At 32.0% G+C, this 21,308-nt stretch overlaps 1 pseudogene; it reads right to left on the bottom strand.

Moving 5' to 3' along the window:
• Positions 1-21,308, bottom strand: part of LOC137235315 (probable arginine--tRNA ligase, cytoplasmic) — a 517,389-nt pseudogene that overhangs the window by 346,604 nt on the left and 149,477 nt on the right.

Genomic DNA, 21,308 nt, shown 5'->3' with positions numbered 1-21,308 from the left:
GCTTCAAATTTCACTGATTGCTTACGTATATAGCATATATTGTTGTCTGAAAAAATCATAGAGATCGGTTGTATATATAGTATATATCTCATACAACCGATTGTTCAGATAAGAAACTTTTCGCAATTTCTACCCCATTTTAACAGCTAGAAGCTTCAAATTTCACCAACTGCTTACGTGTAAAGCATATATTGATGTCTGAAAAAATCATTGAGATCGGTGGTATAAATAGTATATATCTCATACAACCGATTGTTCAGATAAGAAACTTTGCGCAATTTCTGCCCCGTTTTAACAGTTAGAAGCTTCAAATTTCACAAAATGCTTTCGTATATAGCATATATTGTTGTCTGAAAAAACATAGAGATCGGTGGTATATATATTATATACTTCATATAAACTGTCATATTGACCCCTTTTTTACGGCTAGAAGCTTCAAGATTCATCAAATTTCATCAAATAGTTACGTTTACGTCATATATTTTTGAAATACGTGATTCGTAGCCATAGTTTTTACATGCAGACCACAAAAAACGTGAAGCATTGCATCCTCACACAGATTACCTACCTATTTTTATACCTTTCATGAAAATGAAATGGTATATTAATTTCGTCACGAAACCGAAAATTGTAAGTCCTTAAAGGAAAATAGATAGACCCACCATTAAGTATACCGAAATAATCAGGTTGAAGAGCTGAGTTGATTTAGCCATGTCCGTCTGTCCGTCTGTCCGTCTGTCTGTTTGTATGCAAACTAGTCCCTCAATTTTTGAGATATCTTGATAAAATTTGGTGAGCAGGTGTATTTGGGTGTCCGATTAGACATTTGTCGGAACCGACCGGATCGGACCACTATAGCATATATCCTCCATACAACCGATTTTTCAGAAAAAGAGGATTTTTGTAATATCTTACCCAATTTAACAGATTGAAGCTTCAAACTTCACCATATACTTTCGTATATTGCACATATTGTTGCCTGAAAAAAATTTATGAGATCGGTCGTATATATAGTAATATATCCCCCACAACCGATTGTTCAGATAAGGAACTTTTCGTAATTACTGCCCTATTTTAAGAGCTAGAGGCTTCAAATTTCAGCGAATGCTTACGTATATAGCATATATTGTTGTCTGAAAAAATCATAAAGATCGGTGGTATATATAGTATATATATGGTGGTATATATAGTATATATATATAGTATATATATATATATTTTCGCAAATTTTAGCCCCATTTTAACAGCTAGAAGCTTCAAATTTCACCGAATATTTACTTATATAGCATATATTGTTGTCTGAAAAAATCATAGATATCGGTTGTATATATAGTATATATCTCATACAACCGATTGTTCAGATAAGAAACTTTTCGCAATTTCTACCCCATTTTAACAGCTATAAGCTTCAAATTTCACTGATTGCTTACGTATATAGCATATATTGATGTCTGAAAAAATCATTGAGATCGGTGGTATAAATAGTATATATCTCATACAACCAATTGTTCAGATAAGAAACTTTGCGCAATTTCTGCCCCGTTTTAACAGTTAGAAGCTTCAAATTTCACAAAATGCTTTCGTATATAGCATATATTGTTGTCTGAAAAAAATCATAGAGATCGGTGGTATATATATTATATACTTCATATAAACTGTCATATTGACCCCTTTTTTACGGCTAGAAGCTTCAAGATTCATCAAATTTCATCAAATAGTTACGCTTACGTCATATATTTTTGAAATACGTGATTCGTAGCCATAGTTTTTACATGCAGACCACAAAAAACGTGAAGCATTGCATCCTCACACAGATTACCTACCTATTTTTATACCTTTCATGAAAATGAAATGGTATATTAATTTCGTCACGAAACCGAAAATTGTAAGTCCTTAAAGGAAAATAGATAGACCCACCATTAAGTATACCGAAATAATCAGGTTGAAGAGCTGAGTTGATTTAGCCATGTCCGTCTGTCCGTCTGTCTGTTTGTATGCAAACTAGTCCCCTCAATTTTTGAGATATCTTGATAAAATTTGGTGAGCAGGTGTATTTGGGTGTCCGATTAGACATTTATCGGAACCGACCGGATCGGACCACTATAGCATATATCCTCCATACAACCGATTTTTCAGAAAAGAGGATTTTTGTAATATCTTACCCAATTTAACAGATTGAAGCTTCAAACTTCACCATATACTTTCGTATATTGAACATATTGTTGCCTGAAAAAATTTATGAGATCGGTCGTATATATAGTATATATATGGTGGTATATATAGTATATATATATAGTATATATATATATATTTTCGCAAATTTTAGCCCCATTTTAACAGCTAGAAGCTTCAAATTTCACCGAATATTTACGTATATAGCATATATTGTTGTCTGAAAAAATCATAGAGATCGGTTGTATATATAGTATATATCTCATACAACCGATTGTTCAGATAAGAAACTTTTCGCAATTTCTACCTCATTTTAACAGCTATAAGCTTCAAATTTCACCGATTGCTTACGTATATAGCATATATTGTTGTCTGAAAAAATCATAGAGATCGGTTCTATATACAGTATATATCTCATACAACCGATTGTTCAGATAAGAAACTTTTCGCAATTTCTACCCCATTTTAACAGCTATAAGCTTCAAATTTCACTGATTGCTTAGGTATATAGCATATATTGTTGTCTGAAAAAATCATAAAGATCGGTGGTATATATAGTATATATATGGTGGTATATATAGTATATATATATAGTATATATATATAGTATATATATATATATTTTCGCAAATTTTAGCCCCATTTTAACAGCTAGAAGCTTCAAATTTCACCGAATATTTACTTATATAGCATATATTGTTGTCTGAAGAAATCATAGAGATCGGTTGTATATATAGTATATATCTCATACAACCGATTGTTCAGATAAGAAACTTTTCGCAATTTCTACTCCATTTTAACAGCTATAAGCTTCAAATTTCACCGATTGCTTACGTATATAGCATATATTGTTGTCTGAAAAAATCATAGAGATCGGTTGTATATATAGTATATATCTCATACAACCGATTGTTCAGATAAGAAACTTTTCGCAATTTCTACCCCATTTTAACAGCTATAAGCTTCAAATTTCACTGGTTGCTTACGTATATAGCATATATTGTTGTCTGAAAAAATCATAGAGATCGGTTCTATATATAGTATATATCTCATAAAACCGATTGTTCAGATAAGAAACTTTTCGCAATTTCTACCCCATTTTAACAGCTAGAGCTTCAAATTTCACCAACTGCTTACGTGTATAGCATATATTGATGTCTGAAAAAATCATTGAGATCGGTGGTACACATAGTATATATCTCATACAACCGATTGTTCAGAAAAGAAACTTTGCGCAATTTCTGCCCCGTTTTAACAGTTAGAAGCTTCAAATTTCACAAAATGCTTACGTATATAGCATATATTGTTGTCTGAAAAAATCATAGAGATCGGTCGTATATATATTATATACTTCATATAAACTGTCATTTTGACCCCTTTTTTACGGCTAGAATCTTCAGAATTCATCAAATTTCATCAAAAAGTTACGTTTTCGTCATATATTTTTGAAATACGTGATTCGTAGTCATAGTTTTTACACGCAGACCACAAAAAACCTGAAACTTTGCATCCTCACACAAAGTACCTACCTGTTTTTATACCTTTCATGAAAATGAAATGGTATATTAATTTCGTCACGAAACCGAAAATTGTAAGTCCTTAAAGGAAAATAGATAGACCCACCATTAAGTATACCGAAATAATCAGGTTGAAGAGCTGAGTTGTTTTAGCCATGTCCGTCTGTCCGTCTGTCCGTCTGTCTGTTTGTATGCAAACTAGTCAATTTTTGAGATATCTTGATAAAATTTGATGAGCAGGTGTATTTGGGTGTCCGATTAGACATTTGTCGGAACCGACCGGATCGGACCACTATAGCATATATCCTCCATACAACCGATTTTTCAGAAAAAGAGGATTTTTGTAATATCTTACCCAATTTAACAGATTGAAGCTTCAAACTTCACCATATACTTTCGTATATTGAACATATTGTTGCCTGAAAAAATTTATGAGATCGGTCGTATATATAGTATATATCCCCCACAACCGATTGTTAAGATAAGGAACTTTTCGTAATTACTGCCCTATTTTAAGAGCTAGAGGCTTCAAATTTCAGCGAATGCTTACATATATAGCATATATTGTTGTCTGAAAAAATCATAAAGATCGGTGGTATATATAGTATATATATGGTGGTATATATAGTATATATATATAGTATATATATATTTTTTTTACGATTTCGGCCCATTTTAACAGCTAGAAGCTTAAAATTTCACCAACTGCTTACGTGTATAGCATGTATTGATGTCTGAAAAAATCATTGAGATCGGTGGTACACATAGTATATATCTCATACAACCGATTGTTCAGATAAGAAACTTTGCGCAATTTCTGCCCCGTTTTAACAGTTAGAAGCTTCAAATTTCACAAAATGCTTACATATATAGCATATATTGTTGTCTGAAAAAATCATAGAGATCGGTCGTATATATATTATATACTTCATATAAACTTTCATTTTGACCCCTTTTTTACGGCTAAAATCTTCAAAATTCATCAAATAGTTACGTTTTCGTCATATATTTTTGAAATACGTGATTCGTAGTCATAGTTTTTACACGCAGACCACAAAAAACCTGAAACTTTGCATCCTCACACAAAGTTCCCACCCGTTTTTTATTTTATATTTATCTTAAAAATCTTTAAGGTATGTAGATCTGTTCACTATATATTTCTTATCTTATACATCCGATTATTCGGAGATTACGAACGGGATAAGATTATTGTTCAGCCCCATTCATGAAAGGTATGAAGTCTTCGGCACAGCCGAAGACAGTCCCGTTCTTACTTGTTTATTTTATATTTATCTTAAAAATCGTTTAGATATGTTCAAATTTCACCAAATGCTTACGTGTATAGCATATATTGTTGTCTGAGAAAATCATAGATACCGGTGGTATATATAGTATATATCCCATACAACCGATTGTTCAGATAAGAAACTTTGCGCAATTTCTTCCCCATTTTAACAGTTATAAGCTTCAAATTTCACCGATTGCTTACGTATATAGTATGTATTGTTGTGTCAAAAAATCATAGAGATCGGTGATATATATAATATATATATGATGGTATATATAGTATATATAAATAGTATATATATATTTTTTTACGATTTCGGCCCCATTTTAACAGCTAGAAGCTTCAAATTTCACCAACTGCTTACGTGTATAGCATATATTGATGTCTGAAAAAATCATTGAGATCGGTGGTACACATAGTATATATCTCATACAACCGATTGTTCAGATAAGAAACTTTGCGCAATTTCTGCCCCGTTTTAACAGTTAGAAGCTTCAAATTTCACAAAATGCTTACGTATAACATATATTGTTGTCTGAAAAAATCATAGAGATAGGTCGTATATATATTATATACTTCATATAAACTGTCATTTTGACCCCTTTTTTACGGCTAGAATCTTCAGAATTCATCAAATTTCATCAAAAAGTTACGTTTTCGTCATATATTTTTGAAATAATACAGATAGATTCGTAGTCATAGTTTTTACACGCAGACCACAAAAAACCTGAAACTTTGCATCCTCACACAAAGTACCTACCTGTTTTTATACCTTTCATGAAAATGAAATGGTATATTAATTTCGTCACGAAACCGAAAATTGTAAGTCCTTAAAGGAAAATAGATAGACCCACCATTAAGTATACCGAAATAATCAGGTTGAAGAGCTGAGTTGTTTTAGCCATGTCCGTCTGTCCGTCTGTCCGTCTGTCTCTTTGTATGCAAACTAGTCAATTTTTGAGATATCTTGATAAAATTTGGTGAGCAGGTGTATTTGGGTGTCCGATTAGACATTTGTCGGAACCGACCGGATCGGACCACTATAGCATATATCCTCCATACAACCGATTTTTCAGAAAAAGAGGATTTTTGTAATATCTTACCCAATTTAACAGATTGAAGCTTCAAACTTCACCATATACTTTCGTATATTGAACATATTGTTGCCTGAAAAAATTTATGAGATCGGTCGTATATATAGTATATATCCCCCACAACCGATTGTTAAGATAAGGAACTTTTCGTAATTACTGCCCTATTTTAAGAGCTAGAGGCTTCAAATTACAGCGAATGCTTACGTATATAGCATATATTGTTGTCTGAAAAAATCATAAAGATCGGTGGTATATATAGTATATATATGGTGGTATATATAGTATATATATATAGTATCTATATATATTTTCGCAAATTTTAGCCCCATTTTAACAGCTAGAAGCTTCAAATTTCACCGAATATTTACTTGTATAGCATATATTGTTGTCTGAAAAAATCATAGAGATTGGTTGTATATATAGTATATAACTCATACAACCGATTGTTCAGATAAGAAACTTTTCGCAATTTCTACTCCATTTTAACAGCTATAAGCTTCAAATTTCACCGATTGCTTACGTATATAGCATATATTGTTGTCTGAAAAAATCATAGAGATCGGTTGTATATATAGTATATATCTCATACAACCGATTGTTCAGATAAGAAACTTTTCGCAATTTCTACCCCATTTTAACAGCTATAAGCTTCAAATTTCACTGATTGCTTACGTATATAGCATATATTGTTGTCTGAAAAAATCATAAAGATCGGTTCTATATATAGTATATATCTCATAAAACCGATTGTTCAGATAAGAAACTTTTCGCAATTTCTACCCCATTTTAACAGCTAGAAGCTTCAAATTTCACCAACTGCTTACGTGTATAGCATATATTGATGTCTGAAAAAATCATTGAGATCGGTGGTACACATAGTATATATCTCATACAACCGATTGTTCAGAAAAGAAACTTTGCGCAATTTCTGCCCCGTTTTAACAGTTAGAAGCTTCAAATTTCACAAAATGCTTTCGTATATAGCATATATTGTTGTCTGAAAAAATCATAGAGATCGGTGGTATATATATTATATACTTCATATAAACTGTCATATTGACCCCTTTTTTACGGCTAGAAGCTTCAAGATTCATCAAATTTCATCAAATAGTTACGTTTACGTCATATATTTTTGAAATACGTGATTCGTAGCCATAGTTTTTACATGCAGACCACAAAAAACGTGAAGCATTGCATCCTCACACAGATTACCTACCTATTTTTATACCTTTCATGAAAATGAAATGGTATATTAATTTCGTCACGAAACCGAAAATTGTAAGGCCTTAAAGGAAAATAGATAGACCCACCATTAAGTATACCGAAATAATCAGGTTGAAGAGCTGAGTTGATTTAGCCATGTCCGTCTGTCCGTCTGTCCGTCTGTCTGTTTGTATGCAAAACTAGTCCCTCAATTTTTGAGATATCTTGATAAAATTTGGTGAGCAGGTGTATTTGGGTGTCCGATTAGACATTTGTCGGAACCGACCGGATCGGACCACTATAGCATATATCCTCCATACAACCGATTTTTCAGAAAAAGAGGATTTTTGTAATATCTTACCCAATTTAACAGATTGAAGCTTCAAACTTCACCATATACTTTCGTATATTGCACATATTGTTGCCTGAAAAAATTTATGAGATCGGTCGTATATATAGTATATATCCCCCTCAACCGATTGTTCAGATAAGGAACTTTTCGTAATTACTGCCCTATTTTAAGAGCTAGAGGCTTCAAATTTCAGCGAATGCTTACGTATATAGCATATATTGTTGTCTGAAAAAATCATAAAGATCGGTGGTATATATAGTATATATATGGTGGTATATATAGTATATATATATAGTATATATATATATATATTTTCGCAAATTTTAGCCCCATTTTAACAGCTAGAAGCTTCAAATTTCACCGAATATTTACTTATATAGCATATATTGTTGTCTGAAAAAATCATAGAGATCGGTTGTATATATAGTATATATCATACAACCGATTGTTCAGATAAGAAACTTTTCGCAATTTATACCCCATTTTAACAGCTATAAGCTTCAAATTTCACTGATTGCTTACGTATATAGCATGTATTGATGTCTGAAAAAATCATTGAGATCGGTGGTATAAATAGTATATATCTCATACAACCGATTGTTCAGATAAGAAACTTTGCGCAATTTCTGCCCCGTTTTAACAGTTAGAAGCTTCAAATTTCACAAAATGCTTTCGTATATAGCATATATTGTTGTCTGAAAAAATCATAGAGATCGGTGGTATATATATTATATACTTCATATAAACTGTCATATTGACCCCTTTTTTACGGCTAGAAGCTTCAAGGTTCATCAAATTTCATCAAATAGTTACGTTTACGTCATATATTTTTGAAATACGTGATTCGTAGCCATAGTTTTTACATGCAGACCACAAAAAACGTGAAGCATTGCATCCTCACACAGATTACCTACCTATTTTTATACCTTTCATGAAAATGAAATGGTATATTAATTTCGTCACGAAACCGATAATTGTAAGTCCTTAAAGGAAAATAGATAGACCCACCATTAAGTATACCGAAATAATCAGGTTGAAGAGCTGAGTTGATTTAGCCATGTCCGTCTGTCCGTCTGTCCGTCTGTCTGTTTGTATGCAAACTAGTCCCTCAATTTTTGAGATATCTTGATAAAATTTGGTGAGCAGGTGTATTTGGGTGTCCGATTAGACATTTGTCGGAACCGACCGGATCGGACCACTATAGCATATATCCTCCATACAACCGATTTTTCAGAAAAAGAGGATTTTTGTAATATCTTACCCAATTTAACAGATTGAAGCTTCAAACTTCACCATATACTTTCGTATATTGCACATATTGTTGCCTGAAAAAATTTATGAGATCGGTCGTATATATAGTATATATCCCCCACAACCGATTGCTCAGATAAGGAACTTTTCGTAATTACTCCCCTATTTTAAGAGCTAGAGGCTTCAAATTTCAGCGAATGCTTACGTATATAGCATATATTGTTGTCTGAAAAAATCATAAAGATCGGTGGTATATATAGTATATATATGGTGGTATATATAGTATATATATATAGTATATATATATATATTTTCGCAAATTTTAGCCCCATTTTAACAGCTAGAAGCTTCAAATTTCACCGAATATTTACTTATATAGCATATATTGTTGTCTGAAAAAATCATAGAGATCGGTTGTATATATAGTATATATCTCATACAACCGATTGTTCAGATAAGAAACTTTTCGCAATTTCTACCCCATTTTAACAGCTATAAGCTTCAAATTTCACTGATTGCTTACGTATATAGCATATATTGATGTCTGAAAAAATCATTGAGATCGGTGGTATAAATAGTATATATCTCATACAACCGATTGTTCAGATAAGAAACTTTGCGCAATTTCTGCCCCGTTTTAACAGTTAGAAGCTTCAAATTTCACAAAATGCTTTCGTATATAGCATATATTGTTGTCTGAAAAAATCATAGAGATCGGTGGTATATATATTATATACTTCATATAAACTGTCATATTGACCCCTTTTTTACGGCTAGAAGCTTCAAGATTCATCAAATTTCATCAAATAGTTACGTTTACGTCATATATTTTTGAAATACGTGATTCGTAGCCATAGTTTTTACATGCAGACCACAAAAAACGTGAAGCATTGCATCCTCACACAGATTACCTACCTATTTTTATACCTTTCATGAAAATGAAATGGTATATTAATTTCGTCACGAAACCGAAAATTGTAAGTCCTTAAAGGAAAATAGATAGACCCACCATTAAGTATACCGAAATAATCAGGTTGAAGAGCTGAGTTGATTTAGCCATGTCCGTCTGTCCGTCTGTCCGTCTGTCCGTCTGTCTGTTTGTATGCAAACTAGTCCCTCAATTTTTGAGATATCTTGATAAAATTTGGTGAGCAGGTGTATTTGGGTGTCCGATTAGACATTTGTCGGAACCGACCGGATCGGACCACTATAGCATATATCCTCCATACAACCGATTTTTCAGAAAAAGAGGATTTTTGTAATATCTTACCCAATTTAACAGGTTGAAGCTTCAAACTTCACCATATACTTTCGTATATTGCACATATTGTTGCCTGAAAAAATTTATGAGATCGGTCGTATATATAGTATATATCCGCCACAACCGATTGTTCAGATAAGGAACTTTTCGTAATTACTGCCCTATTTTAAGAGCTAGAGGCTTCAAATTTCAGCGAATGCTTACGTATATAGCATATATTGTTGTCTGAAAAAATCATAAAGATCGGTGGTATATATAGTATATATATGGTGGTATATATAGTATATATATATAGTATATATATATATATTTTCGCAAATTTTAGCCCCATTTTAACAGATAGAAGCTTCAAATTTCACCGAATATTTACTTATATAGCATATATTGTTGTCTGAAAAAATCATAGAGATCGGTTGTATATATAGTATATATCTCATACAACCGATTGTGCAGATAAGAAACTTTTCGCAATTTCTACCCCATTTTAACAGCTATAAGCTTCAAATTTCACTGATTGCTTACGTATATAGCATATATTGTTGTCTGAAAAAATCATAGAGATCGGTTGTATATATAGTATATATCTCATACAACCGATTGTTCAGATAAGAAACTTTTCGCAATTTCTACCCCATTTTAACAGCTAGAAGCTTCAAATTTCACCAACTGCTTACGTGTAAAGCATATATTGATGTCTGAAAAAATCATTGAGATCGGTGGTATAAATAGTATATATCTCATACAACCGATTGTTCAGATAAGAAACTTTGCGCAATTTCTGCCCCGTTTTAACAGTTAGAAGCTTCAAATTTCACAAAATGCTTTCGTATATAGCATATATTGTTGTCTGAAAAAACATAGAGATCGGTGGTATATATATTATATACTTCATATAAACTGTCATATTGACCCCTTTTTTACGGCTAGAAGCTTCAAGATTCATCAAATTTCATCAAATAGTTACGTTTACGTCATATATTTTTGAAATACGTGATTCGTAGCCATAGTTTTTACATGCAGACCACAAAAAACGTGAAGCATTGCATCCTCACACAGATTACCTACCTATTTTTATACCTTTCATGAAAATGAAATGGTATATTAATTTCGTCACGAAACCGAAAATTGTAAGTCCTTAAAGGAAAATAGATAGACCCACCATTAAGTATACCGAAATAATCAGGTTGAAGAGCTGAGTTGATTTAGCCATGTCCGTCTGTCCGTCTGTCCGTCTGTCTGTTTGTATGCAAACTAGTCCCTCAATTTTTGAGATATCTTGATAAAATTTGGTGAGCAGGTGTATTTGGGTGTCCGATTAGACATTTGTCGGAACCGACCGGATCGGACCACTATAGCATATATCCTCCATACAACCGATTTTTCAGAAAAAGAGGATTTTTGTAATATCTTACCCAATTTAACAGATTGAAGCTTCAAACTTCACCATATACTTTCGTATATTGCACATATTGTTGCCTGAAAAAATTTATGAGATCGGTCGTATATATAGTATATATCCCCCACAACCGATTGTTCAGATAAGGAACTTTTCGTAATTACTGCCCTATTTTAAGAGCTAGAGGCTTCAAATTTCAGCGAATGCTTACGTATATAGCATATATTGTTGTCTGAAAAAATCATAAAGATCGGTGGTATATATAGTATATATATGGTGGTATATATAGTATATATATATAGTATATATATATATATTTTCGCAAATTTTAGCCCCATTTTAACAGCTAGAAGCTTCAAATTTCACCGAATATTTACTTATATAGCATATATTGTTGTCTGAAAAAATCATAGATATCGGTTGTATATATAGTATATATCTCATACAACCGATTGTTCAGATAAGAAACTTTTCGCAATTTCTACCCCATTTTAACAGCTATAAGCTTCAAATTTCACTGATTGCTTACGTATATAGCATATATTGATGTCTGAAAAAATCATTGAGATCGGTGGTATAAATAGTATATATCTCATACAACCAATTGTTCAGATAAGAAACTTTGCGCAATTTCTGCCCCGTTTTAACAGTTAGAAGCTTCAAATTTCACAAAATGCTTTCGTATATAGCATATATTGTTGTCTGAAAAAAATCATAGAGATCGGTGGTATATATATTATATACTTCATATAAACTGTCATATTGACCCCTTTTTTACGGCTAGAAGCTTCAAGATTCATCAAATTTCATCAAATAGTTACGCTTACGTCATATATTTTTGAAATACGTGATTCGTAGCCATAGTTTTTACATGCAGACCACAAAAAACGTGAAGCATTGCATCCTCACACAGATTACCTACCTATTTTTATACCTTTCATGAAAATGAAATGGTATATTAATTTCGTCACGAAACCGAAAATTGTAAGTCCTTAAAGGAAAATAGATAGACCCACCATTAAGTATACCGAAATAATCAGGTTGAAGAGCTGAGTTGATTTAGCCATGTCCGTCTGTCCGTCTGTCTGTTTGTATGCAAACTAGTCCCTCAATTTTTGAGATATCTTGATAAAATTTGGTGAGCAGGTGTATTTGGGTGTCCGATTAGACATTTATCGGAACCGACCGGATCGGACCACTATAGCATATATCCTCCATACAACCGATTTTTCAGAAAAAGAGGATTTTTGTAATATCTTACCCAATTTAACAGATTGAAGCTTCAAACTTCACCATATACTTTCGTATATTGAACATATTGTTGCCTGAAAAAATTTATGAGATCGGTCGTATATATAGTATATATATGGTGGTATATATAGTATATATATATAGTATATATATATATATTTTCGCAAATTTTAGCCCCATTTTAACAGCTAGAAGCTTCAAATTTCACCGAATATTTACGTATATAGCATATATTGTTGTCTGAAAAAATCATAGAGATCGGTTGTATATATAGTATATATCTCATACAACCGATTGTTCAGATAAGAAACTTTTCGCAATTTCTACCTCATTTTAACAGCTATAAGCTTCAAATTTCACCGATTGCTTACGTATATAGCATATATTGTTGTCTGAAAAAATCATAGAGATCGGTTCTATATACAGTATATATCTCATACAACCGATTGTTCAGATAAGAAACTTTTCGCAATTTCTACCCCATTTTAACAGCTATAAGCTTCAAATTTCACTGATTGCTTAGGTATATAGCATATATTGTTGTCTGAAAAAATCATAAAGATCGGTGGTATATATAGTATATATATGGTGGTATATATAGTATATATATATAGTATATATATATAGTATATATATATATATTTTCGCAAATTTTAGCCCCATTTTAACAGCTAGAAGCTTCAAATTTCACCGAATATTTACTTATATAGCATATATTGTTGTCTGAAGAAATCATAGAGATCGGTTGTATATATAGTATATATCTCATACAACCGATTGTTCAGATAAGAAACTTTTCGCAATTTCTACTCCATTTTAACAGCTATAAGCTTCAAATTTCACCGATTGCTTACGTATATAGCATATATTGTTGTCTGAAAAAATCATAGAGATCGGTTGTATATATAGTATATATCTCATACAACCGATTGTTCAGATAAGAAACTTTTCGCAATTTCTACCCCATTTTAACAGCTATAAGCTTCAAATTTCACTGGTTGCTTACGTATATAGCATATATTGTTGTCTGAAAAAATCATAGAGATCGGTTCTATATATAGTATATATCTCATAAAACCGATTGTTCAGATAAGAAACTTTTCGCAATTTCTACCCCATTTTAACAGCTAGAAGCTTCAAATTTCACCAACTGCTTACGTGTATAGCATATATTGATGTCTGAAAAAATCATTGAGATCGGTGGTACACATAGTATATATCTCATACAACCGATTGTTCAGAAAAGAAACTTTGTGCAATTTCTGCCCCGTTTTAACAGTTAGAAGCTTCAAATTTCACAAAATGCTTACGTATATAGCATATATTGTTGTCTGAAAAAATCATAGAGATCGGTCGTATATATATTATATACTTCATATAAACTGTCATTTTGACCCCTTTTTTACGGCTAGAATCTTCAGAATTCATCAAATTTCATCAAAAAGTTACGTTTTCGTCATATATTTTTGAAATACGTGATTCGTAGTCATAGTTTTTACACGCAGACCACAAAAAACCTGAAACTTTGCATCCTCACACAAAGTACCTACCTGTTTTTATACCTTTCATGAAAATGAAATGGTATATTAATTTCGTCACGAAACCGAAAATTGTAAGTCCTTAAAGGAAAATAGATAGACCCACCATTAAGTATACCGAAATAATCAGGTTGAAGAGCTGAGTTGTTTTAGCCATGTCCGTCTGTCCGTCTGTCCGTCTGTCTGTTTGTATGCAAACTAGTCAATTTTTGAGATATCTTGATAAAATTTGATGAGCAGGTGTATTTGGGTGTCCGATTAGACATTTGTCGGAACCGACCGGATCGGACCACTATAGCATATATCCTCCATACAACCGATTTTTCAGAAAAAGAGGATTTTTGTAATATCTTACCCAATTTAACAGATTGAAGCTTCAAACTTCACCATATACTTTCGTATATTGAACATATTGTTGCCTGAAAAAATTTATGAGATCGGTCGTATATATAGTATATATCCCCCACAACCGATTGTTAAGATAAGGAACTTTTCGTAATTACTGCCCTATTTTAAGAGCTAGAGGCTTCAAATTTCAGCGAATGCTTACATATATAGCATATATTGTTGTCTGAAAAAATCATAAAGATCGGTGGTATATATAGTATATATATGGTGGTATATATAGTATATATATATAGTATATATATATTTTTTTTACGATTTCGGCCCCATTTTAACAGCTAGAAGCTTCAAATTTCACCAACTGCTTACGTGTATAGCATGTATTGATGTCTGAAAAAATCATTGAGATCGGTGGTACACATAGTATATATCTCATACAACCGATTGTTCAGATAAGAAACTTTGCGCAATTTCTGCCCCGTTTTAACAGTTAGAAGCTTCAAATTTCACAAAATGCTTACATATATAGCATATATTGTTGTCTGAAAAAATCATAGAGATCGGTCGTATATATATTATATACTTCATATAAACTTTCATTTTGACCCCTTTTTTACGGCTAAAATCTTCAAAATTCATCAAATAGTTACGTTTTCGTCATATATTTTTGAAATACGTGATTCGTAGTCATAGTTTTTACACGCAGACCACAAAAAACCTGAAACTTTGCATCCTCACACAAAGTTCCCACCCGTTTTTTATTTTATATTTATCTTAAAAATCTTTAAGGTATGTAGATCTGTTCACTATATATTTCTTATCTTATACATCCGATTATTCGGAGATTACGAACGGGATAAGATTATTGTTCAGCCCCATTCATGAAAGGTATGAAGTCTTCGGCACAGCCGAAGACAGTCCCGTTCTTACTTGTTTATTTTATATTTATCTTAAAAATCGTTTAGATATGTTCAAATTTCACCAAATGCTTACGTGTATAGCATATATTGTTGTCTGAGAAAATCATAGATACCGGTGGTATATATAGTATATATCCCATACAACCGATTGTTCAGATAAGAAACTTTGCGCAATTTCTTCCCCATTTTAACAGTTATAAGCTTCAAATTTCACCGATTGCTTACGTATATAGTATGTATTGTTGTGTCAAAAAATCATAGAGATCGGTGATATATATAATATATATATGATGGTATATATAGTATATATATATAGTATATATATATTTTTTTTACGATTTCGGCCCCATTTTAACAGCTAGAAGCTTCAAATTTCACCAACTGCTTACGTGTATAGCATATATTGATGTCTGAAAAAATCATTGAGATCGGTGGTACACATAGTATATATCTCATACAACCGATTGTTCAGATAAGAAACTTTGCGCAATTTCTGCCCCGTTTTAACAGTTAGAAGCTTCAAATTTCACAAAATGCTTACGTATAACATATATTGTTGTCTGAAAAAATCATAGAGATAGGTCGTATATATATTATATACTTCATATAAACTGTCATTTTGACCCCTTTTTTACGGCTAGAATCTTCAGAATTCATCAAATTTCATCAAAAAGTTACGTTTTCGTCATATATTTTTGAAATACGTGATTCGTAGTCATAGTTTTTACACGCAGACCACAAAAAACCTGAAACTTTGCATCCTCACACAAAGTACCTACCTGTTTTTATACCTTTCATGAAAATGAAATGGTATATTAATTTCGTCACGAAACCGAAAATTGTAAGTCCTTAAAGGAAAATAGATAGACCCACCATTAAGTATACCGAAATAATCAGGTTGAAGAGCTGAGTTGTTTTAGCCATGTCCGTCTGTCCGTCTGTCCGTCTGTCTCTTTGTATGCAAACTAGTCAATTTTTGAGATATCTTGATAAAATTTGGTGAGCAGGTGTATTTGGGTGTCCGATTAGACATTTGTCGGAACCGACCGGATCGGACCACTATAGCATATATCCTCCATACAACCGATTTTTCAGAAAAAGAGGATTTTTGTAATATCTTACCCAATTTAACAGATTGAAGCTTCAAACTTCACCATATACTTTCGTATATTGAACATATTGTTGCCTGAAAAAATTTATGAGATCGGTCGTATATATAGTATATATCCCCCACAACCGATTGTTAAGATAAGGAACTTTTCGTAATTACTGCCCTATTTTAAGAGCTAGAGGCTTCAAATTACAGCGAATGCTTACGTATATAGCATATATTGTTGTCTGAAAAAATCATAAAGATCGGTGGTATATATAGTATATATATGGTGGTATATATAGTATATATATATAGTATCTATATATATTTTCGCAAATTTTAGCCCCATTTTAACAGCTAGAAGCTTCAAATTTCACCGAATATTTACTTGTATAGCATATATTGTTGTCTGAAAAAATCATAGAGATTGGTTGTATATATAGTATATAACTCATACAACCGATTGTTCAGATAAGAAACTTTTCGCAATTTCTACTCCATTTTAACAGCTATAAGCTTCAAATTTCACCGATTGCTTACGTATATAGCATATATTGTTGTCTGAAAAAATCATAGAGATCGGTTGTATATATAGTATATATCTCATACAACCGATTGTTCAGATAAGAAACTTTTCGCAATTTCTACCCCATTTTAACAGCTATAAGCTTCAAATTTCACTGATTGCTTACGTATATAGCATATATTGTTGTCTGAAAAAATCATAAAGATCGGTTCTATATATAGTATATATCTCATAAAACCGATTGTTCAGATAAGAAACTTTTCGCAATTTCTACCCCATTTTAACAGCTAGAAGCTTCAAATTTCACCAACTGCTTACGTGTATAGCATATATTGATGTCTGAAAAAATCATTGAGATCGGTGGTACACATAGTATATATCTCATACAACCGATTGTTCAGAAAAGAAACTTTGCGCAATTTCTGCCCCGTTTTAACAGTTAGAAGCTTCAAATTTCACAAAATGCTTACGTATATAGCATATATTGTTGTCTGAAAAAATCATAGAGATCGGTCGTATATATATTATATACTTCATATAAACTGTCATTTTGACCCCTTTTTTACGGCTAGAATCTTCAAAATTCATCAAATTTCATCAAATAGTTACGTTTTCGTCATATATTTTTGAAATACGTGATTCGTAGCCATAGTTTTTACATGCAGACCACAAAAAACGTGAAGCTTTGCATCCTCACACAGATTACCTACCTATTTTTTATTTTATATTTATCTTAAAAATCGTTTAGATATGTTCACATTTCACCAAATGCTTACGTGTATAGCATATATTGTTGTCTGAGAAAATCATAGATACTGGTGGTATATATAGTATATATCCCATACAACCGATTGTTCAGATAAGAAACTTTGCGCAATTTCTGCCCCGTTTTAACAGTTAGAAGCTTCAAATTTCACAAAATGCTTTCGTATATAGCATATATTGTTGTCTGAAAAAATCATAGAGATCGGTGGTATATATATTATATACTTCATATAAACTGTCATATTGACCCCTTTTTTACGGCTAGAAGCTTCAAGATTCATCAAATTTTCTTCAAATAGTTACGTTTACGTCATATATTTTTGAAATACGTGATTCGTAGCCATAGTTTTTACATGCAGACCACAAAAAACGTGAAGTTTTGCATCCTCACACAGATTACCTACCTATTTTTTATTTTATATTTATCTTAAAAATCGTTTAGATATGTTCACATTTCACCAAATGCTTACGTGTATAGCATATATTGTTGTCTGAGAAAATCATAGATACTGGTGGTATATATAGTATATATCCCATACAACCGATTGTTCAGATAAGAAACTTTGCGCAATTTCTTCCCCATTTTAACAGTTATAAGCTTCAAATTTCACCGATTGCTTACGTATATAGTATGTATTGATGTGTCAAAAAATCATAGAGATCGGTGATATATATAATATATATATGATGGTATATATAGTATATATATATAGTATATATATATTTTTTTTACGATTTCGGCCCCATTTTAACAGCTAGAAGCTTCAAATTTCACCAACTGCTTACGTGTATAGCATGTATTGATGTCTGAAAAAATCATTGAGATCGGTGGTACACATAGTATATATCTCATACAACCGATTGTTCAGATAAGAAACTTTGCGCAATTTCTGCCCCGTTTTAACAGTTAGAAGCTTCAAATTTCACAAAATGCTTACATATATAGCATATATTGTTGTCTGAAAAAATCATAGAGATCGGTCGTATATATATTATATACTTCATATAAACTGTCATTTTGACCCCTTTTTTACGGCTAAAATCTTCAAAATTCATCAAATTTCATCAAATAGTTACGTTTTCGTCATATATTTTTGAAATACGTGATTCGTAGTCATAGTTTTTACACGCAGACCACAAAAAACCTGAAACTTTGCATCCTCACACAAAGTTCCCACCCGTTTTTTATTTTATATTTATCTTAAAAATCTTTAAGGTATGTAGATCTGTTCACTATATATTTCTTATCTTATACATCCGATTATTCGGAGATTACGAACGGGATAAGATTATTGTTCAGCCCCATTCATGAAAGGTATGAAGTCTTCGGCACAGCCGAAGACAGTCCCGTTCTTACTTGTTTATTTTATATTTATCTTAAAAATCGTTTAGATATGTTCAAATTTCACCAAATGCTTACGTGTATAGCATATATTGTTGTCTGAGAAAATCATAGATACCGGTGGTATATATAGTATATATCCCATACAACCGATTGTTCAGATAAGAAACTTTGCGCAATTTCTTCCCCATTTTAACAGTTATAAGCTTCAAATTTCACCGATTGCTTACGTATATAGTATGTATTGTTGTGTCAAAAAATCATAGAGATCGGTGATATATATAATATATATATGATGGTATATATAGTATATATATATAGTATATATATATTTTTTTTACGATTTCGGCCCCATTTTAACAGCTAGAAGCTTCAAATTTCACCAACTGCTTACGTGTATAGCATATATTGATGTCTGAAAAAATCATTGAGATCGGTGGTACACATAGTATATATCTCATACAACCGATTGTTCAGATAAGAAACTTTGCGCAATTTCTGCCCCGTTTTAACAGTTAGAAGCTTCAAATTTCACAAAATGCTTACGTATAACATATATTGTTGTCTGAAAAAATCATAGAGATAGGTCGTATATATATTATATACTTCATATAAACTGTCATTTTGACCCCTTTTTTACGGCTAGAATCTTCAAAATTCATCAAATTTCATCAAATAGTTACGTTTTCGTCATATATTTTTGAAATACGTGATTCGTAGTCATAGTTTTTACACGCAGACCGCAAAAAACCTGAAACTTTGCATCCTCACACAAAGTACCTACCCGTTTTTTATTTTATATTTATCTTAAAAATCTTTAAGGTATGTAGATCTGTTCACTATATATGTCTTATCTTATACATCCGATTATTCGGAGATTACGAACGGGATAAGATTATTGTTCAGCCCCATTCATGAAAGGTATGAAGTCTTCGGCACAGCCGAAGACAGTCCCGTTCTTACTTGTTTATTTTATATTTATCTTAAAAATCGTTTAGATATGTTCAAATTTCACCAAATGCTTACGTGTATAGCATATATTGTTGTCTGAGAAAATCATAGATACCGGTGGCATATGTAGTATATATCCCATACAACCGATTGTTCAGATAAGAAACTTTGCGCAATTTCTTCCCCATTTTAACAGTTATAAGCTTCAAATTTCACCGATTGCTTACGTATATAGTGTGTATTGTTGTGTCAAAAAATCATAGAGATCGGTGATATATATAATATATATATGATGGTATATATAGTATATATATAGTATATATATTTTTTTTTTACGATTTCGGCCCCATTTTAACAGCTAGAAGCTTCAAATTTCACCAACTGCTTACGTGTATAGCATATATTGATGTCTGAAAAAAACATTGAGATCGGTGGTACACATAGTATATATCTCATACAACCGATTGTTCAGATAAGAAACTTTGCGCAATTTCTGCCCCGTTTTAACAGTTAGAAGCTTCAAATTTCACAAAATGCTTACGTATATAGCATATATTGTTGTCTAAAAAATCATAGAGATCGGTCGTATATATATTATATACTTCATATAAACTGTCATTTTGACCCCTTTTTTACGGCTAGAATCTTCAAAATTCATCAAATTTCATCAAATAGTTACGTTTTCGTCATATATTTTTGAAATACGTGATTCGTAGTCATAGTTTTTACACGCAGACCACAAAAAACCTGAAACTTCGCATCCTCACACAAAGTACCTACCTGTTTTTATACTCAGTTGAGCAGAGCTCACAGAGTATATTAAGTTTGATTGGATAACGGTTGGTTGTACATATATAAAGGAATCGAGATAGATATAGACTTCCATATATCAAAATAATCAGGATCGAAAAAAAATTTGATTGAGCCATGTCCGTCCGTCCGTCCGTCCGTCCGTCCGTCCGTCCGTCCGTCCGTTAACACGATAACTTGAGTAAATTTTGAGGTATCTTGATGAAATTTGGTATGTAGGTTCCTGAGAACTC

This window comes from Eurosta solidaginis, chromosome X (assembly GCF_040869045.1).
Source record: "Eurosta solidaginis isolate ZX-2024a chromosome X, ASM4086904v1, whole genome shotgun sequence".
Classification (NCBI taxonomy): Eukaryota; Metazoa; Arthropoda; class Insecta; order Diptera; family Tephritidae; genus Eurosta; species Eurosta solidaginis.
This window is presented reverse-complemented; position numbering and strand designations above follow the sequence as displayed.